At 47.5% G+C, this 22,511-nt stretch overlaps 1 protein-coding gene across 1 annotated transcript in view; it reads right to left on the bottom strand.

Annotated features, from left to right (window-relative positions):
* Positions 1–16,277, bottom strand: part of PPP6R2 (protein phosphatase 6 regulatory subunit 2) — a 102,381-nt gene extending 86,104 nt beyond the window's left edge. The window contains exons 1-2 of the mRNA XM_074903611.1: positions 16,183–16,277; positions 10,088–10,165 (exon numbers count right to left, since the gene is read on the bottom strand). The gene's annotated coding sequence lies outside the window, so the exon portion shown is untranslated. The remainder of the gene's footprint in view (positions 1–10,087; positions 10,166–16,182) is intronic.
* Between the last annotated feature and the right edge of the window lie 6,234 nt (positions 16,278–22,511).

Here is a 22,511-nt window from a genome sequence, read left to right as displayed (position 1 = left end):
AACAGCAACAGCCACAGAAAGGAGGAGAATGGGGGGTATGTCTGGAGGCTCAGCTGAGCTGGCTGCCCGGGACCGCGTCTCCATGGATGGACACTCCACACCTCTCTGAGCAGCCTCTGCCTGCGTTCAACCACTCCACAGTAAAAACCCTCTGCTCAGTTTCCCGTATTTCAGTTTGTGCCCACTGCCTCGCCGGTCACCAGGTACAACCGAGGAGTCTGGCTCCACCTTCTTTACTCCCCCCGTCAGGGATTTCCACACACTGATGAGATCCCCCCCACCCTGACACATCTCTTCTCCAGGATGAGCTGCCCCAGCTCTCCTCACATGACAAACGCTCCCATTATTAACCAACTACATGGCTCTTTGCTGGACTCTCTCCACTATACCTATGTCTCTCTCTCATCCCTGGGGAGCCCAGCACTGGACCTATCACTCCAGATGCAACCCCCCACCAGTGCCAGGCAGAGAGGATCACCCCCCTTTGACCCGGGGGCAACACCCTACACGTGGCAGCCCAGGAGGCTGCAGCCCCCAAGACCCAAGGCCATTTGTTGTAGAGCTGCCTTCCAGCTGCCGGGTGCCAGCCTGCACCGGTGGGCAGCGTTACCCCTCCCCAGGAGCAGGGCTTGGCACTTCTCTTGGCTGAACTTCACCAACTGCTACTGGCCTGGCTTCTCCAGCCTGCTGAGGTCCCTCTGTACAGCACCTCTCCCAGTTGGGTGGCGTATACAGCATCCCAGAAGTGCTTCATTTCATCCCTCCTGAAGGTATGCTGTTATTTGTCAAGGGACGGGTAAGTACGCATCATTCAAAAAGGGAAGAGTCAAGCTTTTGACGATGCAAGTCCTTCACAACTCCGGTTCTGCACTGGGGGTGACCACAACAGCATTATGCATTTAAGAGCAGGAAAGAGCCGCTAGTGAATCTGTTCAAAACAACTGAAGAATATACTCCAGGCATTAACCACCTCTCTCTCCAGTTCCTACCAATCACCAGCTGGTGTCTGTGAGGGGATTTCAGCCTGGTCAGCCTGATGGAAATCTTGGTGATGTTTTACCCTGCGCTGCACAGAGCGTGAATCAGAAGTTAGCATCTGCTGGACGCATTTTAATGCCTCGAGTTCTCTCCTGATGCTAAGGCCCTGCGCACCAAGAGCACTCAACTACTTCCTTCCCTCTGCTGTTGCACACATCACTTTGGTTTCTGGAGGATTTAACTGCTGTGGCCTGTCAGAAGCCAAGTGCTTGCCAAGCACAGACTACCTGGGTGCAGTGTTCTGTATTACACCACTGTGGCACCAAAGCATCGACGCAGGGCTGCTGCTCTGCACACCCCCACCGCAGGCTGCCATCTCTTCAAGCCCCACTGCGTGGCCTGTCCCCAGTATGAGGTTACTGGCCGTTACTGGTTGGCTCTAACTGCCTCTGCAGTTCATCGTGACCCACAGCGCCAGCCCCGCTCCGTCCTGCCCTCACCTTCCAGCCCCACCAGCCCATCGCTGCCAGTAACCCCCCAGAGGCGAGGGGGCACAGCCCAGCCCAGCCCCGGCCGGGCACCACGCCTCGCTGGGGAACTACACCCACCAGACAGGTAACGGGAGCCTGCTGCGAGTCATCTCTTCTTTGGGTTCAGAATGCCCAGAACCGACCTTTCAGTCTGTCAGGGGAAGAGATTCACAAGCTACTCAATTATTTCTAGAGCTCACTCTCAACCTCTTCAGGACCCTACTTCAGACTTTAGGAATACACTCCCAGTGCTTGTTTCCCAGACTAAACAATGCCAGTAAAAAATTTCGTCACTCATCTTACAACACAGCCAAGATTAAATCAAAGGTCTGTATTGATTCCTCTTACATTCACACAAAGCACGAAGAACAGTGAAAAACCCCAACAGAGGAAAGAAAAAGCTTGCTACAAACACTATAGCTCAAGAAGAGAGATTTTTTTTCAGATTATTTTGAAATTATACCCGAGAAGGCTGTGGTTCTCCAGACAAACTGACACAATACTGGGGATTTCCTGCTGTATCTAATAAGCACTGGAGCTGCTGAAGCCCACCACTACATGGAGAACAAATAAATCCCTTTCAGGCAGTCACGCATCTCCTTCCTACCAGCTATACTTCTCCTTTGAAGTAGCTCTCCATGAGCCACAAGAAGGCAAAATAAAAAATAGAAAGTTAAAGACAGGAAATACAGAACGCCTCTTCACCAACATTTTACTTCTTTCTAGCCCACCTAATCTGTAATTTGGAAGGACTCGAGGCTTCATTAATACGCACTGCTCCAAATTCCAATTGGTATCATGTCCGCCCTGGTAGTCACGCTATCTTTGACAGTAATACCAAATTCACCCTTATTACAGAGGAGCCTCTCTTACCTGAAAGAATGTTTTTCTCTTTAGAAACCTACTCGCAGACACCCTTTGAAAGCCGAGTCCTGGCAGGCTTTACATCAGTCCCTCCCCGAGCATAAAAGTGTCACATCAACCCAACAACAACAAAAATAGACGTTATGGAGCGTTATCTGACGTGCTCCACATGCTTTCACAAGTAAGGCTAACATGGGTAGGCATTATTTTAAGTACAGTCTGTTGCAAGCAATAAAGCCCAAAGCATGAGAGTAAAATAGCAAGATACACATCTGTCTTCTGCACGTATACAGAGCCTTAATCTCCCAAGATCAAACATTCAGACAAATCTGTTCCAACCCTAGTGCCACACTGAAACTGTAGCTTAATACTACAATGAAAGATTAAGCACAAAGTCATGAGAAAAACAGAAACCAAGGTTTGGGTTATAGCCTGTGAAATAAGTAACAGCTCAGATAGCAAACCAAAGTAGGCCTTAGGTCTCCGAAAGTAATTTTACAAGCAATAGCTGCAGGAAGTTACAGAACTAAGATGAAATGAGCAGTCCTTAATACAGCAGCTGAATGAGTCCAAACCAGCCTTCTCCATCCCCAAATTACGATCATGCAATGAGCCCATCCTTGCTCCAGACAGCTAGCTATAGGTTTAGGGAAGATCATGTCCCTTGGCCTTATATATGAAGGGTTCTCTACAGAATCTGCAAGAGGTACCACTGCAGTTTCAGGGCACCTTTAGAAGTTGCAGGACATGAATAAAACAACTATTTTATCATCACAATTTTACATAAATATATTCACATTCATCACTATTCTCTCTGTTCCCTTCCCTCACTCGTTTGCCCAATTCTTTTTTATAAAACCTGAATAAAAGGCAAAGCAGGACAGACTAGAGCTCTCAGAGGCAACAATGGTTGCAGCAACTGTCCACACAGCCCCAGTTAGCTCGTGCATCCCAAGGGACATCCAACTCTTACGACCTCAGCAATTTCTGCCACGCTCTGACTGCACATGTACACATCAAAGTCTCAAGAACATAAAACACAGAAATGAATTACAGCCTTTATTCCCTCCTACAACAGCATACAAAATTGTAAATGGTCTCTATTGTACTCAGCTAGCTTTGTACTTAGCTATTATCTTAGTACTGGGATAATTTAAAACAAAACCAGTTAAAACCAGTATCTTATACCGTGTTTCAGTCTTAGTTAAAAAATGGACTGAGTTTATCATTATTTTACTGTTTTGTCTTCCTTCCATCCCCTCAAAGTCTCAAAACCTTCAGAGGTGAGCAGTCAAACAGGAGCTTGTTTCGTACAGGTGAAGGATGCGCCCTGGGGGGGAGGCAGGAGAGTACTTTGCCTGGAGGCCACTTTCAGAGCAGGCGGCCAGCAAAGCTTTCTCCAACGGCTTGTCAAGGTCTTCTGGAGCGGGAGCAGCTTCCTCTAGCGAGGGCACCCCTGAACCCCAGTGCAGTCTGCTGCTGCCTCCCAAGCTCCAGCTACCCCACAATGGAACGGACAGGTTATCATCCCGCCGAGCACAGGCAAACCCCTCCTGCACAACGGGCGAGTCCAATCTCCCAACTGACATTTTTCAGGCTACATCAACCTGGTATCCCAAGCCCATGGTACCAATTAAGCAGAAGCCACAGGACACTTTATTATTGGCATCTTCAGGAAAGACTCAGCGCTACGGAACCCAGCACTGTATACTCAGCCACGGTTCTGGAGAGGCCAGCAGTGCTGAAACCCACCCTGCAGCCAGCAGCACCAGCCGGCTCTTACCCCCGCTCCTCCTCCTGCCCTGGCACCAGCCCTGCAGCTCCTTCTCGCCAGCCCTCTCCTCGCCACGTGTGGGCACAGCATTCTCCTGCCACGCTGGTCAGGGTTTGCCTTGTGACACTCTCCCCCCCCCGCCAAGCATCAGAAAAGAGGGGAAAATCTGTCCCAAAACTGCGGTGTACAACCTCAGTGGGCACCTGCGTCACACCACGGCGAACAGGCAGGGAAGAAGATGGAAACACTGAGCAGAGAATTCTGTTAATCTTCAAACATTACCATATAACTAAAGACGTTTCAGCTTCCCGAGAGATTGCTTAGCACAAGCTGTTGATTGAAAACACTTAGATACGCTTATAATTCTCAGATAAAATTTATGCTTAACCAAAATAGCATCTCGCCAGTTAGTCAAGAGCCTCCTTTTGTTTTCCTCTTCTGAACTAGTGATCTGAATTTCTTCATTTTTTTCTTAACATCTAACTGACAAATGAAAGAGACATCTTCGTTTACATTCCTTGGACACGAACAGTAAATCACAAGTACTGCAGGAGGGAGTCTGGTATATCAGCACAGTAAGGGGCTGTGTTGGGTTTTTTCTTTTAATAAAAAACTGCTGCAGGCAAAAAATGATGAAGGCCTGTCTGTTGTACAAATACACACACAAAATTAAGAGCTACTTCTAATTATTCTGTGCTTCTGAAGTTCTCTAATAAAGAGATGATATCAAGAAGTACTTTGTTTTGATGATCAACTTTATCCTCATCTAGTATCTAGTTAAACAGCCTTCTAATTGACGCCCTACCCCATGCTAAGGACAAAATTTGCACAGCTTCTTCATTTAAATGTTACATTTTTAATTAAATTCAACACACCCAGACACTGAAGAAACTGCAGTGCTTCAAAAAATGCAGGAAAAAACTAGCCAGAAAAACACACCAAACGCACTGTGATCATAATTGCACAAAAAAGGTCTTTTTTTTCTAGGTCAGTCAAAAGCGTACGGAGCTATGAACTCCACAGTCTACTAGCTTCCCATTATCTATAAGGACATAATTATCTCAACATTTTTACCCTGTACTTCACTCAGTCACGAATAATTTAAGAAGATTAATAGTCAAACATTTCCAGTTACTACTCTGTTTACGTAGCTCTCAAGTTGTCTCCCCCACGGAAGTCCCATCAGCAGCATCTGCAAGGGACCCCAGGGGGACTTTTGTGCTTTACTTTAAAGATTAACCTTTAAGCATAAGGTTTGCAACTTCATTTGAATATTAAAAAGCTAAAAGGCAATCATTGTTAAAACAAGCAAAACAAAATCATCGGGGTTTTTTAAGTGTCAATTTACATCTCTTGCAGGACTCCTCAGACACTTCGCTGGCACTGCTTACATTAATAAACAAGGCTTTGATGCCACTTAAGAATGTTTACTACATGTTGTTTGAGCAACAAATTAAATTTTTTTTCCTGGATCACCACAGTTAAAACCCTTCAGAAATAATTATTAATAATTAGACTATTATCTCAAAAGTGAGATGCTGGTACTTACTGGAGCACACAAGCAGCGTTTTTCAGAAAACCCAGTTTGTCAAAGTTATTTACCACACTGAGCTCCGGACCCTGGGCATTTTCTTTGTTGCTGCACACAGAGAATGAGGCAACATTACAAAAGAAACATCATTCTGCTCAGACTGTTGGACAGCGAAGCAGCACCATTTGCAAACTAAGATTTCCTGTTGGGCTTCACAAGAAGATCAAGAGCTGTACGTTTCGGATACACCTATTTTATCAGTACTGTGATGGCCTCAAACAAGCAAGAAAAGCAACTGCTTGCACTCCTTTCATGGTCCTTTAGACAAGTTCAAAGCTTCAAAACTGCATTCGTGTCTCTAGCTGCATTTTTTGCATGCTGCAGTTTTTACCAGAATATTCTGACGTTGCACTGTTCTACCAACCACACTACGAGGAAACGAGGCACAATATTGCTTTGTCAAAACTGTAACAAACCAGTGCCTTAAAACAGGATATTAAACAACATAGGCATTCTAATTTTCTTAATCTTTCAGGACATCATATAGACACAGTACACAAAGTTTACATAGCTCTACAGCTAAAATAAATATTAAGACATTTCAGAAGAAAAATCTGATACATGACTATGGACCACCAGCCTGTTTTCCCTCTGTGGCACCACTTAAACTGTATTTACGGACTAAGCTTCATTTGTCAGCAAACATCTTGAAAGGAAAACAATCATTTGGAAATTTCAGACCCACCCTTTGGTGTTCAACAGGCTTTACCTGGACAAATAAACATTAAAGCTCAGGTTGCTCTTGAAATCACAAGCCAGAATGACGTCAGACTGATGTTAGGCCGTAGTTTGCCGTGTATTTAAACCTGTACTGCTGAAAAGAAATTGTTTTCCTTTTCCATGCAGTATTAGCAGAAAAAAAAAATTCAGCTGAATCACTCCCCCAAACTGGTTCACAACATAAGCTGCACAACCGCTTGTGCCAGCAAGGAGGGAGGGTAGAGAAGTGACAGCGAATGGGCACGAACAGCGAGAAGGGGACTGCTTTTTGGCAGCAGTGCCAGCTTAAATGCACATCAAACTATGGCTCTGAGCACAAATTCTTAGTAGTAGTTCATGCTGTAAGTAAATGGCCTCAATCATAAGCAAAACCACTAATAAAAAGCACAGATTCTGTAACAGAAAAGGTGAAGATTTCAAATGATTGAAGAGGATGACACTTATTTTTCCCAGTTTAATAAAGAATTCTGGGGATTGTCTAGACTTTGGGAAAAGAAATTAACATCAACCTTGCACAAAAGATCATCACTAAGTACTCTATAAATACCTCAGAGAATGTAAATGATGACAGCAGCAGGAACAGAGTATCATCTCAGTGATCACCTCAGACTAGCATAAAACCTCGTGTTCAAGCTTGCTTGGTGTTGCAAGCTTAAATATTCACTTACAAGGAGTCATCATAAGATGTTAATTTGCATATAACACTCCACGTCTATTTGAGTAACAATTCCCAAGTCAGAAATTCAGCTGCCACAAGCACCAGAGCCGCTGTGGCGCAGACAGGCACTCCCCCCTGTGCCGAGAGCCCCCACCACCCCCAGTGTCCGAAGGACACGCCAGCGCCTCAACGGGCCTGGCAAGCAACTCGGCTTGAGGGAAATCTCTCCCAGTTAACTTAAAACCTGACGTTTCAAATATGAAGAACACAGACAACTGTCATTCTGAAGACGAGAGCACCGTTTTTGCTTTCTACAAATTCTCAAAGTAAGGTGTGGGTTTTTTCTCAGCTGGAAAATACCACAGTGACACTTTAAGTAACGTTCTTGCTGCTTCTATATCCGAGTAGCACCGTGTTCAGATGTTCCTCCCAATTTAGCAAGCCGGTACATTCACATGTGCAGGACAATGCTGCACAGCTCAAGTTTCGAAAGCAGAGAAGGCAAATGAGCCCCGCACAGAGCTGGAGGTGAGGTAAGGGGACTCCTACAGCTTGGCCACGCGTCTCTGCGTCGCGCCCAGCCGCACCGCGCAGGCGGGACCTCGGGAGCGGGAGCTGAAGCGCCCTCCGCTGCCGCGTGGAACAGCCCAAGGAAGAACAAAGAAGGGGTGAGGGACAGGGAAGCACCCTAGGTTCCAACTAAGAAAACGCCGTTACAGAGAAGCAGCTCATGGCGTTCAGGCCCTGAGAGCAGGCAGCACCCGCTGCCTCACCATCAGGTACAGAAAAACCAGGACAGGGCTACAGGAGCATGGGGAGGGTTTTCCCTCAAGCCCAGCAGTGTACTTCACAGCACGGCACGGTGCCACAGCATTACCATAAATAAATGGTTTCCCCTTTTATTTAACAGGTAAAACACCCACAGTAACTCTCGGTCTAATCGATATCCCTGACATCAAGCTTGACGAGTTACATACACACCAAAAACTGAACAAGAAATACATTTAAAATTCCACACGTATCATCGGACTTCCCCTTGCTTTTTTTTACATACAGCAGATCACCCAGTATGGTTTTAATCTTCTCTGCCCTGCTATTTTCTTTAATCACATACCTCAAAATTGTCTCTAACGCATAATATTTTGCCATTTTCAGGCACAGCATCCATTCCAATAAGTATACTTCCAATGTTATTTTGGCTTATGACTTCACACACTGAGACAAATTTTCACAGACCTTCCATCAACACTGCCTGGTCTTCCCCCATCTCTCCCCCATCAGGCAGCCTGAGTTTAAACCAGCCAATATACACAAATTGCAGTGATTTCCTTCCAGCAAGAACTGCCTTTCACATATTAAAACCTAAACACATAGGCCAGCAGAAGACAGATTCTTTTCACCAAGGGCCTTTGAGATCCTCCCGTTTCTCCAAGCACTAGGTCTGCTCTTTGGATGTGAGTGATTTGGTAAAGTTTCTGCTTTTCCCAAAATAATACATTCATGACCACGGCACAGTCCACCAGCTCTAAACACAAACTGTGATTATGCAACAACATTTTCCTCACATGGCAAACGTCTACTGTGACTCCTAGGTGATACAAGTTTCACTTCACAGTTCCTTGTAAAAACTCAAGCATACATCCAAACCCCAAGCACATACGTTAAATATTTTTACTTGCTCTTCTAAGGCTAAAAATAATTAAATTGTTTTGGTTTTGGGAACTGCACCGCTTCATTCTAAGTATTTTAAAAAACAGCACTTCTAACCTCACTTCAATGGAGTAAAAAACTTCACTCATGAAAGATGAAGTTGGAGCAGCAAGGTTTTTTTTTTTTTTTCTGCAAGACGCAACACTCTTTGCCAGCGCTGCTATTTAACATGGAGGGGAAAAACAGGTCCAGGGAGGCCACGGACACACTGGGTGAAGGCTGCCACACTGAAAGCACTACAGATAGTAACACTAATTACTTGTAAGAGTCATTTTATAGGGACTTCAGTTAGCTAAGAACAAAGATGACAGAAGTAACAGGAAAAACAGAAGTAGTGAAATTAGCTGCCTATTTTGCAAGAGGAAACAGTGGGTACAGTGTAACATCAATGAACTCAAATATGCATTTATTCCTGGCACCGCATCCCTAAAACATTACGCGCCTTTCTGTAAAATTTGGCATCCTCCAGCCCCTTCATATTTTTGTAAACTACTCTGCTACTTCAATCTTGAGTCTTCACAAAACTCAGACACATGTAGCAGTCTCTAGGGCTGGTCACAATTAAACAGTCTTTAGAGAAAAGTGCAAAGCAAAAACTCAGTATTTAAATTTACTAAAACAGTGATAAACTTTTCAGCTTAGGGTCCTCTATCATGCTAAGCACTGAAGAAACATGGAGAAATTCTGCACCATGGAGCTTTCTGCTTATTTACGACCCAAACCAGGCAGACAACACAACGTATAGCTACTCCTCTCAAACAGGATCTGGAAAACCAACCGTGCTGCTCATGTATACGACAAAAACTTAAGTTTGTTTTATTGTATTGGTCTTAAATAGGTATCTATGTGATTCTGAATCATTTACAGACACTGCTTTCGACCTCAAACTTAGCAGTCGGCTATGAAAGAGGAAGTAGATTCATCGAGCAGAGCTAAGGGCACAGCACACTGCAAAACATATCCAGCATCTCATCCACCTCATAACCCACCAGGGGCGAGAAGGCAACCTCACCGAGACGAGGAGGTCCCCCTCAGAACCTCTGCCTAGCGCCTTGAGTCCTCTGCAATAGGATGTCTCGCCTAACGTGTAGATATTTATACTATGGATGACTAATCTGAATTAGTCACCCAGACTCCCTTTGCAGTAGGAGAGAAATGAGCACTTCTACAGCAAAACTCTGCTCTATTTTAGACTTCTGCATCAAAAGAAAATAAGCATCTGTTTCTCGCCATTGACTAAAAAAGGAATCCTAAATGGTTACCTCAGAAGTAGGCATTTACATCATAGATGTGTGAACTTCGGTGAGAGGTCTCCAGCCCCTTGAAAGGGAAGGCAGAGTCTGAAACACAATGTTAGGAGGGGAAAAAGAAAAAAGGTTTAGAAAGTCATGGAAGAAAATAAAAAAGGTAAAAGAAAACTTAGGATATACCATGGATAATATAATGCTAAAAAGTAATATAGTAAAGGACTGGGGGAATGCAGAAATAGTAAAAAAACTGAGCACTAAGAGAAACGATCTTCTATATTTTAAAAACAAAAAAAGGGTAACATGCAGTAGAACTAAGTTGAAATCCAGCACTTAGTATTTTCTAATTTGTTAAAGAGAATGCTGATTGAGCATCTGTTCAGCATTATTCAGGTACTTTGGCTCAGGAGCTGAGGTCCTGGGACTCTGAGGATGACCTGGATATTCTATTCACTAGGCTTAGTCTAACACAGAATCATGGCTTTCGTTAAGACAGTTGCAGCCCTGCTATTCCCAACCCCTTCATACTTAAACTGCCCGGCAGACGTTCCAGCAGCAGCGCTCATCTGTTCCTACCACGCCTGTTAGGTAAAATAAACCAGCAGAAAATGAGCAGGGGAAGGGGGGTAGTCTTCTGACAGGGGGAAGGGGGTTAGTCTTCCCACAGACCAGCTCCCTGTAAGCATGCGAGCAGCACTAACGCAGAGGGACAAAACCAGGAACGTGCTGCACCCCAAACTCGAGATTAGTTAAACCGAACCACACCCTATTTAAATCCAGACGGGGAGAGACCTGCTCTTTTTACTCTTCGCCTTCCTGGGTCACACGCTCCTGCATCCTCCCTTGTGTCAGCGCTGTTTATGCAACTCCCATTCGAGCTGGTTGAGGGAGCTGATCCAGCTCAAAACTGCTCCCTCCACGCAGGGCTCGCGCTCAGCCCGCTCAGCCCCCCGAGGCGCCGACCACACCAACACTAATGCCAACACACGGCAACCTGGACTCGGGCCCGCTGCTGTCCTTCGTCCTCTGGCCCAGGCAGATGGGATACAGCTTTCAACCTGTTAGCTTACAGTCTCAATTATCCTTCTAAAAAACAGAAATCCGTCCTGACATGAAAGTATTATGTTAAATGACATACCAGCAGATCTTCTGAAGCAAGAAAATGAAAAGTAAATAGCTAAAGAAACACAACCTTTCTCATCCCACCCCGCTGCATGTGCAAGTAAGAAGCTGAGACAATCTGTAAGTTTTGCAAGACAGTGAGGAATGAAAAGAAAGGAAGAAATTGGTACACGGAAGAGAATCCAAGTCGCTTCTCACAAAATGTCAAGGCAGAGCCCTTCATGCATTTTCTCAGCTAACATAATTAAATCTACCATAGAAAAATCAAAGACAAAACTGAAACTGAAGTATCTTGTGTTCTATTTCCTTCTTCCTTCCTGTAGGTTGCAGCAAGAAAAACCATCTCCACTACTGCAGTCTTTGCATTTTTTTTGCCTTTCTCTCAACAAGCAGCGCCAGCCTCTGCTTTGCTGCTATTGCTCCTAATTCTGCCAAACAAAATCAGAATCAAAGTGACTTAATAGTTATCAGTGTCACTGCAGGCCACAATGCTCTGAATAGCAGCAAACTGCAGAACTGAAATAAAATTTAAAAAAAAAAAAGACAACTAGCACAGGCGCACTGGAAAGAACAGCAGAGACATTTGCCAACTGAGCACAAACCTTGAATTCAAGTCATCAATATGTTTGGACAGTTCTTTGCAAACCATGCAGCTTGCCCACCATGCCACCTACCAAACAAAAGCTGGTGAAAGTTTCTTATTTCGTCTAGGTAAGGAAACAGTTCTGAGCTCTGCCTGTTTAGCTCAAATAACTTCTTGAACTTTGCTATTTAACCATAATGTTATTTTCTCACGCCTTCCGGCTTCCCCCTCTGTCCAGATAAGATTGTGTCCTCAAGCACACGACACCAAGACAACAGTAAGAAATTCGGTATTTGCAACGCAGTGACATGCCGAGGCGCTGCTCCAGGGCCGGGCCGAGCCGCCCCGGCACCGAGCACCACGCACCCACCACGCACCCCTACGGCTCGGCCACTGCCCCGGAGAGCGGGCAGCTCCGGCATGGAAGGAGAACACAGGCAGATACAACCAAAGAGAAACCGAGGGGGAAAATTAGTAGCAGTCACCGTTCAAGAGCTGCAGAGCTTCCATGCTCAGGCTAATGATTTTAACTTCCTTCTTTTGACATGACGCCCTCCTAAACTAGCTTGTCCTAATTTTGCTGACAACCCCCTTTCCACAGCTCAGTGCCACATGGTGTTTAGTTTGAAGCGACCCCTGCCAAAGATGCCAATTTTAGTTAGGCTTTAGGCATTGCTATGTAGTCATTTATTATTGTTGCTGCTCGCACTGTCTCGGCTTTATCTAGAACTAAATGGCATTAATAAGCAAAAAGAGAGAACGTCACTGAATTCAGCCAGTGATGTCAAACTTCAAACTTCCCATTTGCAGACCAGATCCCAACGCCGTGTATGTGATGCGTGTGGCATTCAAATTCCACAAAAATCTGAGCTTCTTTTAGGCGGAGATTTTTAACCTTGGCTATGAAAGCCTCATTTCCCAAGATAACTAATATTTATTTGCCAGAGTTTACCGCCATACCAGAGTTAACACACAGGTAAAAATAGCCAAGGCATGTAATAGTAATGTCAATATTGGTTATTGCACTGCTGACTGCTTTAGCGGATCAAAACAAGGAGCAGAGAAAGTCCATCACAGGGGGAGGGGAGGGTGGTGGGAGGCATAAAGACAGGGAGAGGGAAAGAGAAAAGCACAATTAAAGAAACAAGCACCCTAGAAACCTAGCAGCGGACAGAAAAGACAACATACTTTTGCTTCTAATAATATTGAATCAAAGAAGACACTTAAGTTCCTTTGTTGCTACTATTGGTCACACAGAGGCCACATTCTTTCCCTGATCCTTATATAAACCCACTGACATCTGTAGATTTTCCGTGAAAAGGAGGTAACAAACAGTCAAAGCGATTCCCCAGCCCATAAAACATAATTAAGAACAGGACTGTGTTACCCTATAAATAGGGCTAAGAGTAAAAGACTGCTGCTCTGAACCGTGGCTCCATATTTGACTGCTCAGATGGAGAGCTGACATCATTCATTAATACAGTCTATTAACTCTGCTCTCCTCAATTAGTTTCTCAATAATTCTACATCTAGCAAAACAACAAGACCTCCCACAAATATTCCTCCCTATAAAGTTCTCAAAAGTTCTGTCAGCCACCTGGCTCCTGCTCTGCTCTCAACTCGCTGACCTCCCCTGTCTCTCCTGTGCCATTTACACCCAAGGTTCCCAGTTATTCTTGTCATTCCACTATTGTTTCAGAAACATTTGCTATAACAAGATGCTCTTCTATTTCTTGGCATTCCAGTTCTCCCATTTTTATGGCTGAGCCTATTAGACTGTTCTAGCTATTGCCCTTCAGGCACTAACACTTCAGACTCCAAGCCACCGTGTTAAGAAAACATACTACTTGATTATGTACGTGCAGTCATTTTCCCTAAAATATAATCTACAGCTTTTACACTTAACACTTCTATGCACCTTATTATCAGAAACACAAGAGTTGGAGAGAGCAACCTGTTCGCCTTGCCCTGAGCGCTCCTCAAACGTAACACCTTCCTTTGCAGAAATTCTTCTGTCCCACTGATGCCTGACAACCTCAGGGAGGGAAACAGTTTGAGTTTCCCTCTGACACCTTAGCTGATAGCCAGTAAAATTCATTAGGGGACACAAATGAAGTGTTTTCCCTCCAAAAAGCATGGAAAAACACCACCAGCTACCCCTGGGATATCTCCCCACAAAGAGGAGGGAAGCATAACTAAAGGATTCCTCCTTGCAGCTCAGGATCGCACTATCTGGGGACAGGGAGAATTTAATTCACTCCAGCTGACTCCCAGTCCAACCAGCAAACTGTGAGTCAGGGGTGGGGGGGAGCCCCACGGAGCAGCTCCGCTGGCACCCCTCTGCGGGAGGGGGGCTGCAGGGCTTCAGCCTTCCCCCACAGGCAAGCACTGCAAAACAGGCTGTGCCGCTCGTGACAGCAGCCTGGAGCTTTCTAAAAATAATTTAAGCCCACAGACTGAGGATGCTTGCTTACCAGGAAAAAAAAAAAAAAAAGAAAAAAAAGCCTAAAACATAAGCTCTTCGTTTTCTCTGTTATTAATTTTTGACAGTCTCCAGTTTCTGAACTATGAACTTGGAAATTCAACCTGTCCCTCCCACAACACAACCACGACTGAATTCACTGAATACCAGGTTCAGAAGGCGGATGCTTCAGAGCTCCCTGCCAGCCCCAGCACAAACGCTCGACATCAGTCGCGCTCTCACGGCCTGAGGTTTGCAGGGACCTCCCAAAACCTCAGCACCGTTTTCTGCACCACCTGTCTGAAACCATTCTGCTACAGACCCTGCTCTTCCCCGAAAGCTGCTGCAGCACCACACATTTTCCATGATTTCTAGAGAGGACATTGTCCTAGGTCCCTGGATTTGCAGCGTAATACAAAGTACAAAAGTCACCAGAAACGTCTGCGTATCAAACACGTAAAAAACAAAGACTTCAACTTCAAGCCATTTTGTTTTTATCCAATCCCCAGTTATCCTCTCCTGAGCAAATGTTTACTGGTATCGCTCAAACCAGTACAGATCATTATGTGTTCCTATTGCACGTTCCAAAATTTAACTTTGCTTACCATGATATCACCATCGGTTGCTATGGAAATTGCTATACTACCATCCACCAGATTTTTCTTACTGCTGAAGTATTTTGGCAGACTGTTTGCTCTTAAGTGTCAGAGTAATAAGAGAAATCATAAATGTTTATTCTCCCATCCTTAAAAAGGTGTTTTATAACAAAAATCTGCTGGGAAGTGATTACATGCTTGGCTTCAAACATGTGTAGCTTTGGACAGGACTGGAATCAGAACTTTCTCCTTTGTTTTTTTTTGAGAGAAAATAAAGTAGATTATAATAACAGGCTTCAGTTTTTAAAATATTAATTTTTAAGTGGAAAATCAAGATACGAAAAATACCGCAGGGCCTTCCAAGTTCTCTCAGTTTCTCTATTTCACTTCCTAGTTTGTTTTTTTTTAACTAGTGCAAAACAAGGCCTTCAAATTAGGAAGGGAGCCCTCGGCAGACTCGTCAAGAAGTCATCTTTCTGTAAGATTACACTCTGTAGCGATCCCATTACGGCTGCAACTCCTACCCCAGTTTCTGTACATTAATAATGCCAGCACAGTGACATTTATTTTCACATAGTGCCCATGCGAAGCTGCCGGGGTCCCTCGCTCGGGCTCTGGGCCCGGCACAGCCGAAGTGAGCGGGTCCCCCGGAGGCTGACCCGCACCTCTGACCCGGCCACCACCACCTCTCCCACCAGCTGCAGTAATTAACCACCGGCTAAGCACGAGTCCCGAAAACCTGCACCCCCGCGCTCCCACTACCAACCCCCACCGGCTCGAACCCCTCTTCCAAAAAAAAAAAAAAAAAAACCCAAACGAAAAAGCAAGCTCTGACACGCGCAGAAAGTCCAATTTAACCCAGATATCGCATGAGACGACACGGTGGGAGTCCGGCACGGCCGAGAGCAAAGGCTCAAAAATGGACCTCTATGATGAGAGCGGGCAGCACCAGCGGGGCCACGGGATATTCAAACCCCCCCAGAAACGGTGAAAAACAAACCAGGGGCAGCCGGACGCGGCCCTGCAGCCCAGGCAGCGCTACGGGACCGGTAACCAACTCCTCCCGGCGGCCCGGGGGGTGGGAAGGGGCTGTCGCGGTGCGGCCGAGGAGGCCGAAGCGCAGGCGGCGGCGGGGGGAAGGAGGCGGCGGGCCGGCGGGGCCGGCGGGGCGGCAGGCCGCACACCGCCTCCGCGGCCCGCCGGGCCCAGCGCTCCGGCCCCGGAAGGCGGAAGCGGCCCCACGGCGGGGCGCAGCCCGCGGCCCGGCCAGCCCCAGCCCCGGCGCGGCGGCAGGCGGGCGGTGACAGCTCGAGCGGCGCGGGTCGGCGGGCCCGGCCGCGGGTCTCACCTGCTGGGGGTCCGGGCCCGCCCTCCGCCCCGCGGCGAGGCCGCTGGCGCGCTGCCTGGCTGCGAGGGCCGGCGGCCCGGCGGGCATGGGCCGCGTCCGAGGCGGGAGCGCGGCGGCCGGGGCTGCGCTGACAGCGGGCGGCGAGGCGGCGAGCTGCGGGCGCTCCGGCTGCCTCCAAAATGGCGGCGGCCCCGCTGCTGCCCAGAGCCGCGCGGGGGGGGCGGGAGGGGAGGGCGGGGCCGCGCGCGGGAGGGGCGGGGCCGCGCGCCGGGGCCGGGGGCGGTGGGCGGGGCCTGGAGGCGGTGGGCGGGGCCGGCAACGGAGGGCGGGGGCGGGCGGGGTGGGCGGGGCATCGCGCCGGGGTCAAGGTCGAGGTCAAGGTCGGGGCCCGGTTGCGGCGGCCGCAGCCTCGGGGTCGGGCCCCACGGTCCCTGTGGTGGGCGAGCTGCGGCCCCCGCCCCGCCCGGGGGGCTCGTGGCCTCGGGGCACACAGGCCCAGGGTGGGGACACGGGGACAGCAGGACACGGCGACGAGGAACCGGAGGCACAAGCGGCGGGAGGGGGCCGGCCCCTTGTTCCCCAGCCCGGGGGCGCTGGGATGGGACTGGGGCGTGGGGTTTAACCTCGGGGTGACGCAGTCCACTGGGTCCGGGGAGGTGGGGGCGAGCGTGGGGAGAAGGGAGGGAGCCGACGGGGAGAAAGGAGTTAAAAGGGAGGACCCAACCGATCGGAAAAAAACAGTTTGGGGGAGAAAGAGAGCTCTCAGTCCCGCGGGTTGCTGGGCGCAGATTTCATCGTTGCCTTGCCCGGATTTGTCTCATCCCCCACTAAACTGCTTTCCAGGCGCCAGCATCATGCAGGAACTCACCAGGAACCCATCCGATTCTTCCCGTCACTCCACAGTGATTTCCTGCCGTCAGATTTACCACCCCGGCTCGTCTTCCTCGCCGCTCTCACTTAGGCCTTGACCCCGCAAATATTAATACACGAGGTTAAAATTTAACACATCTGCCTCAGAACCGACGGACGGGTCGGAACAGCCACGGTGGCAAACGTGCCCCGTGGACAGAGGTGATAACGAGGGAAAACAGGGGGTTTGCCAGCAAGGCGTGTGAAAAAATAAACATTTTTTTTACTGCCCTGTTTAACTATAAGGTTTTGGGGGTTTTGCCACAGAAATACCATCCAAAATTTCACCCATGACTAAATGGGCACAATCTCTAGTTTATGTGTGGTTTTTTCACCATAAGGGCTTGAAGGCAAGGGCTCCGAGAGTTTATACGGTACCCAGGATGAGAATTAACACTTTGTTGGCCGTTAACAAGGAAAATAAATAGTACGACCTCAGAAGTTTCATTTCTCTCTTTTGTCTGTTGGAGAGTAATGAGCTTATAAAGCATTTTTTGCAGCTTGTGGCTTCTGGGGACACAACAACGGCTCATCTAAGCAAATCCTCAAGTCTCCCAGCCCCCCCAGAGTGTAGCATGGGAGGGCCGGGGCGGTAGACCCCATCTTCTCCAGTTGAGTACCAGTCTGGGAACAGGTTCCTCCTGGTCTCCTCCAGCCCTACAAAACACCCCAAACTACAGCTGAACTCTCCGGGCTTGGCAGCGAGCAGGGGCGCGGGCTGCCAGCTCCCCCCTCCCCGGGCAGGACACAGGCAGGTACAAGAACAGGGAGAGCTACTTACGCGGAGAAAATAACCCCCGGGTTTGAGACCCTGGTTGTTTTACGAGGGCGGCCACGCTGCTGGGAGCGAGCTGTCGGTCTCTTCTGTGGCTGCTCGTGCTGACATGCAGATGCTGAATACAGGTGTGACCTCTTTCCTGTTCAAACAGATACAAAAATCAGCGTTTGCCTACTTGTGCACATATGAAATTGCAGTAATTTTAGGTTTCGCATCCTTTGCTGTTGGTAAAATCCACACCGGGATGTAAGTAGTGAAAAATATGATCATGTTATTGTCCTCTGGCCAGCGTTTCAGCTTTCCTGAACAGGAAGAAGCTGATCGTTTAGTGTCCTTCCTCCAACCGTTTTAGCATTTCCAGGGCAGTTGTTTATTGAAATTCCTGCTGTCCTTAAACACACGCACCTTGAATGATCTGAGGATTATTTAGCTTCTAATACAGCAAAAATATATTCAGAAAAGGACTGCCTCCTGCAGTTTTATAGCAAAATTCCTGAGGATTTTTACCGTTTTGTACTAAACTAGCACGGTGATCTCAACGGGTTACAAAAATGTTAATTCACTTTTAAATCCTAACGACTGTGAATAAGAAACAGCTTTGCCGTTTACATGGTGCTTTCTATCAGCCTGGTTTCCCCACCGATCGTTCCAAAAATCACACAGAATGAACAGAAAGGAGGAGCGAGGTACAACAGTGCCAGCTGGGCTGAAATGAGCCAGGACGGAGCCGCTGCTCTGGCCGGTGACCTCAGCTCTCCCCGTCTTGGAGAGAGGTGAAGCGGCGGCGTCTGCCTGCCCTTGTGCCGGGTCAGAAAGTCTCCGCGGAACAGCAGCGCAGCCGCCAGCTCCCTGAGATAGCAGAGCTGTCACCGTGCCAGTCGGTATGTCATTTAGCCTATTGTCGAGGCTAACAATAACGGATACGGACAATTTAGAAACGATCCAAGTCGTGTAAGCGCGCAGGGTGTGAAACTCATTCTCACAGGTGGCCAGACGGGCCCTGGAAAGGCACAACACGATTCACCCTGCTGCTCCCGGCCAGGACGAGCCCCTCACTGGGATTTTACTCCCTGTGCTGCTGCAGGACTAAAGCTGCAGCTTCAGACCCCGAGCAGGCCGGGCCCGGGGCGGTGAGCCCTGCTTCGGGCTGGCACCCCACCCATTAGCATGTGTAATTGCATCTTCGTCCCGCATGCAAACGTGCAGTCTTTGGACTATAAGCCTGGTGAACTGTCTCACTTTTTTTTCTACACACGGAGCACGTATTTCACAACCAAAACTATGTCCTTAACATCCACCTCTGAGCTTGAAAAGCTGCCACTCTCTAACTCAAATAACTGATTTGCACATCAGGCAGTCAGGACACATTAAATTGTGTTTTGTGGTGCGACCTGCTGGACCACTCACTAGCGAGGGTTTGTTCGGCTCTTTGAAGCGTGGAGCCCCGTTCTAAGGAAGTTTCGATTCAGAATTTGAAGCTGAGTGAAAAAGCACAAAAAACCCCCAGAGTTTTTGTCAGAAATGCAAAGATCACTGCAGCAAAGATTTGGGCAGAGTACGGATACTCATGTCATAGAGCCCCAGCGCAACGAGCACGTCGGGCCTCAGACCCTGAGCACAGCTCTCCAGCTCCGGAACCGGAGGAATGAGCCTGAGCCTCACTAAGATTCACACCTAGAGCAGGATTAGGCACAGAGTTTGCTAGGAGGCTGCACGACCAGAAATAGGATCGATGATCAAGAATGCCGGGCTCTATTCCTGGCTTAGAAATGAAGTGTGATCTGGTGCCTAGAACAGACGTTAGATCAGGATCGCCAGGCTACAGGTTTGACATTAATTCAGAGAAACACTGAAGGGAGGAGGGGAAGAGTCCCAGCTCATTCTGCCAGAGTCATAGGCTCTTTTCCTGAATATAATTTGTGTGTTAGGTTTTTCCAACACCAAGAATTATATTTAGCTGCCTTTTGGGGCAAGTTATAAGGCCTTGTTCAAATAACAAAGCTCTGAAGTGCACAGAATATAAACAGCAATCAGAAGCGAGGCTGGCGAGCTAACATTTCTTGGCTTACAGCATATTGCATGTGCCTCTAGTCTGCAGGGTATTTATGTTTCTCCTCTTGTCTGGGGAATATTATCCTGACTGGCAGTGCAAGAGAAAAGGCAGACAAACTGAAGCTGAATGCAAAATATCCTGCAAAATCTGGTAGGCCGGTTGCTCCCTGAGAGCTCTGATGCAAAAGATAATTATAGATGAAAGTGTAGCAACCGCTGTGGTTAGGGTTGCGAAATGTTCTGTTTACTCGGGTTGCTTAGGAGCCGTGCAAAACCGACCCGCTGGCCCTGCGCAGCGCAGGATCTCCGGCGAGGCCGGAGCTTTGGAGCTTTGGGGAGGATCAGATCTGTGGCCTTCTCCGGTTCTGCAGAACCTTTATTGCCCAAATATGGGCCAGGAGCATATTGGCACTTAAAAGGCTAGAAACTGCGGGCCTGGGAGTAGCTGTTTCGTAGAGACCGGGCGCTCAGAAGGCCCAGCCCTCCCCGCTGAGCAGATGAAATCCTTCTCTGGGAGAAAACACCACTTTGCAGCTTTCTCTGGAGAGGCCGGGAGGAGCCCAGGACCAGCCTCCTCCCCACCCCTCACTAAGGGGCCACAGAGCCAGACACACATCAGGGCTTCGAATCTTCCCTGGTTTTGTTTCAAGACAAGCTGAGGAAATTAATTATAAAAGCTCTTGTGTTTAGACAACATTAAACCAAAAATACTCTGGGGCACGTCCTCAGCTTGTGTAAATTGTCAGGAGATATCAAAGTAAAGATCAACTGCCAGGCCTTCCCGCAGACATCCTGTGTGTGTTATGACACAGCAGCTACGCGCCGTCAGGATCCGTTTCCCAAACAGCAGCCTCGTGCAGTGCGGGAGCATTGTGGGCAGGATAACGATGTGGTGGCACCGTCACACACCACCGGAACCCCCTCGGCTATTTTATTTTCTTTTTCACTACTTTGATTACCTTGACGTGCTGTTTCTTCGTGCTCAAGCCATGTAATCTCCTCTGGATTGTATAAACGTAGCCGTGGCCCTTTATTAGGGTGCACAGGTGCTACGCTAACATAAATAATGAACTGTAATATTAAGTAATATTATTATCTTTTATAAGTTCTCAGCATACTGTATCTAAATATGCAACATTACTTGTTTGATACAGTTATGTCCAGTCATACAGCTGTCACAATATGTGCACATAAGGAGAACAAACTCTTTAATCTACTATTGTTGAGGACTTTCTTCATCAGCCAATTTTGCCACCACGATCGCATGAAATGTTGGCGAGGTCTCTACAGAAGTCCAGCATAACATATACACCTACTTCAGTCCTATTTATGACCTCAGAAAAGCCTTTTTCTTCCTTGCTAAACACGTGGGATAAGTTACCAAAGCAAGCAAAGTGAAAAAAACTCACCAAGGTTATAGCTGATTCTTGCCAGAAAAGTGGCATGATGAAAATATAAGAAAAATAACCTGAATAAAAAAATACTGGACATTATTTGCCCCATAATTCTCTGTCCCATAATAAAAATCACCTTTAGGCTTATTCCAAGGGGTCTCATGTAGCTGATTTCACTGCAGTCGCACAAACACTACTGGCTTGCCAAGCAGAAGAAAATCTACTGTGAACAAAAAGGGTAATGAAAGTCCTTATAACTCTGAGAAGTGTAAAAATGAGAGCTGAAAGATTTAGTATTGAAACACACACCTTTACTCTGACCGGGAAACTATCATAGGCACAAAGTCGGCACAGATCCAAGATCTCTAGTTCTCTCTTCACAGAGGCAAATTTCCAGGAGTCAGATAGCAGGATGGGCAAGTACTGGAATCCTAAAATGAGTTTGAAATGCATCGGTATGTTGGACATAGAGCCAAAGGAAAGGACACAAGCTCACCTGTAGTGGTGAAAGGATCGATCTCTCTCTCTGTATCTAATAGTTCAGGTTAATAAGGCAGATTCACCTCTAAAATCAAGTAAATCTGAAATAGTTCTATTGGTTTTGACAGAACTATCCCCAGTTTGTACCTTTGGGTCATGACGCCGTTTATCAAGAAAGCACACAGAAACGTGTGCATCTTTTCCCATAAAATTAGACAACAAAACTTTGGTTTAGCCCAATAACGAGGCCTTATGGCCAAGCTCACACGGCTGACGCCAGGACTGAGGTTACCGCTCATGTGAGCGAACACCAGCTTCTCCACCACGTACCGCAGCAGACGAACCTCTCTCTGGGGAGCAGGCGGGATGCTCACAGTCGGTATGAGCCCGTCAGTCACTGCTGCTGCAGACTCCTTCTTGCCCTTTCTCTTTACAGTGGCCCTAGTACTTATCTGCTCCATGACTGAAATGGGCTGACAGTAGCCTAGCAATAAATAAGCAAAAAAAAAAAAAAAAAGCAAAAAAGCAAAGGGAACAGGTTTTAGCCAGCCCCTCAGGAACCCTGCCATGAGACTGCTATTGCTGATGTTTTATCATTTCCTAGATGTCACTGTCCTCCCACCCCGAGCCCTGAATTAAACGAGAAGGAAGCGGCTCATGCCACAGGCCTCACAAGCCTTAAATCCAACCCAACCGAGCACGCTGAGGTCCCAGCT

The sequence above is a fragment of the Athene noctua genome, chromosome 3, assembly GCF_965140245.1.
Source record: "Athene noctua chromosome 3, bAthNoc1.hap1.1, whole genome shotgun sequence".
Taxonomy (NCBI): Eukaryota; Metazoa; Chordata; class Aves; order Strigiformes; family Strigidae; genus Athene; species Athene noctua.
The sequence above is the reverse complement of the archived record's forward strand: the minus strand, read 5'-3'. Positions and strand labels throughout refer to the sequence as shown.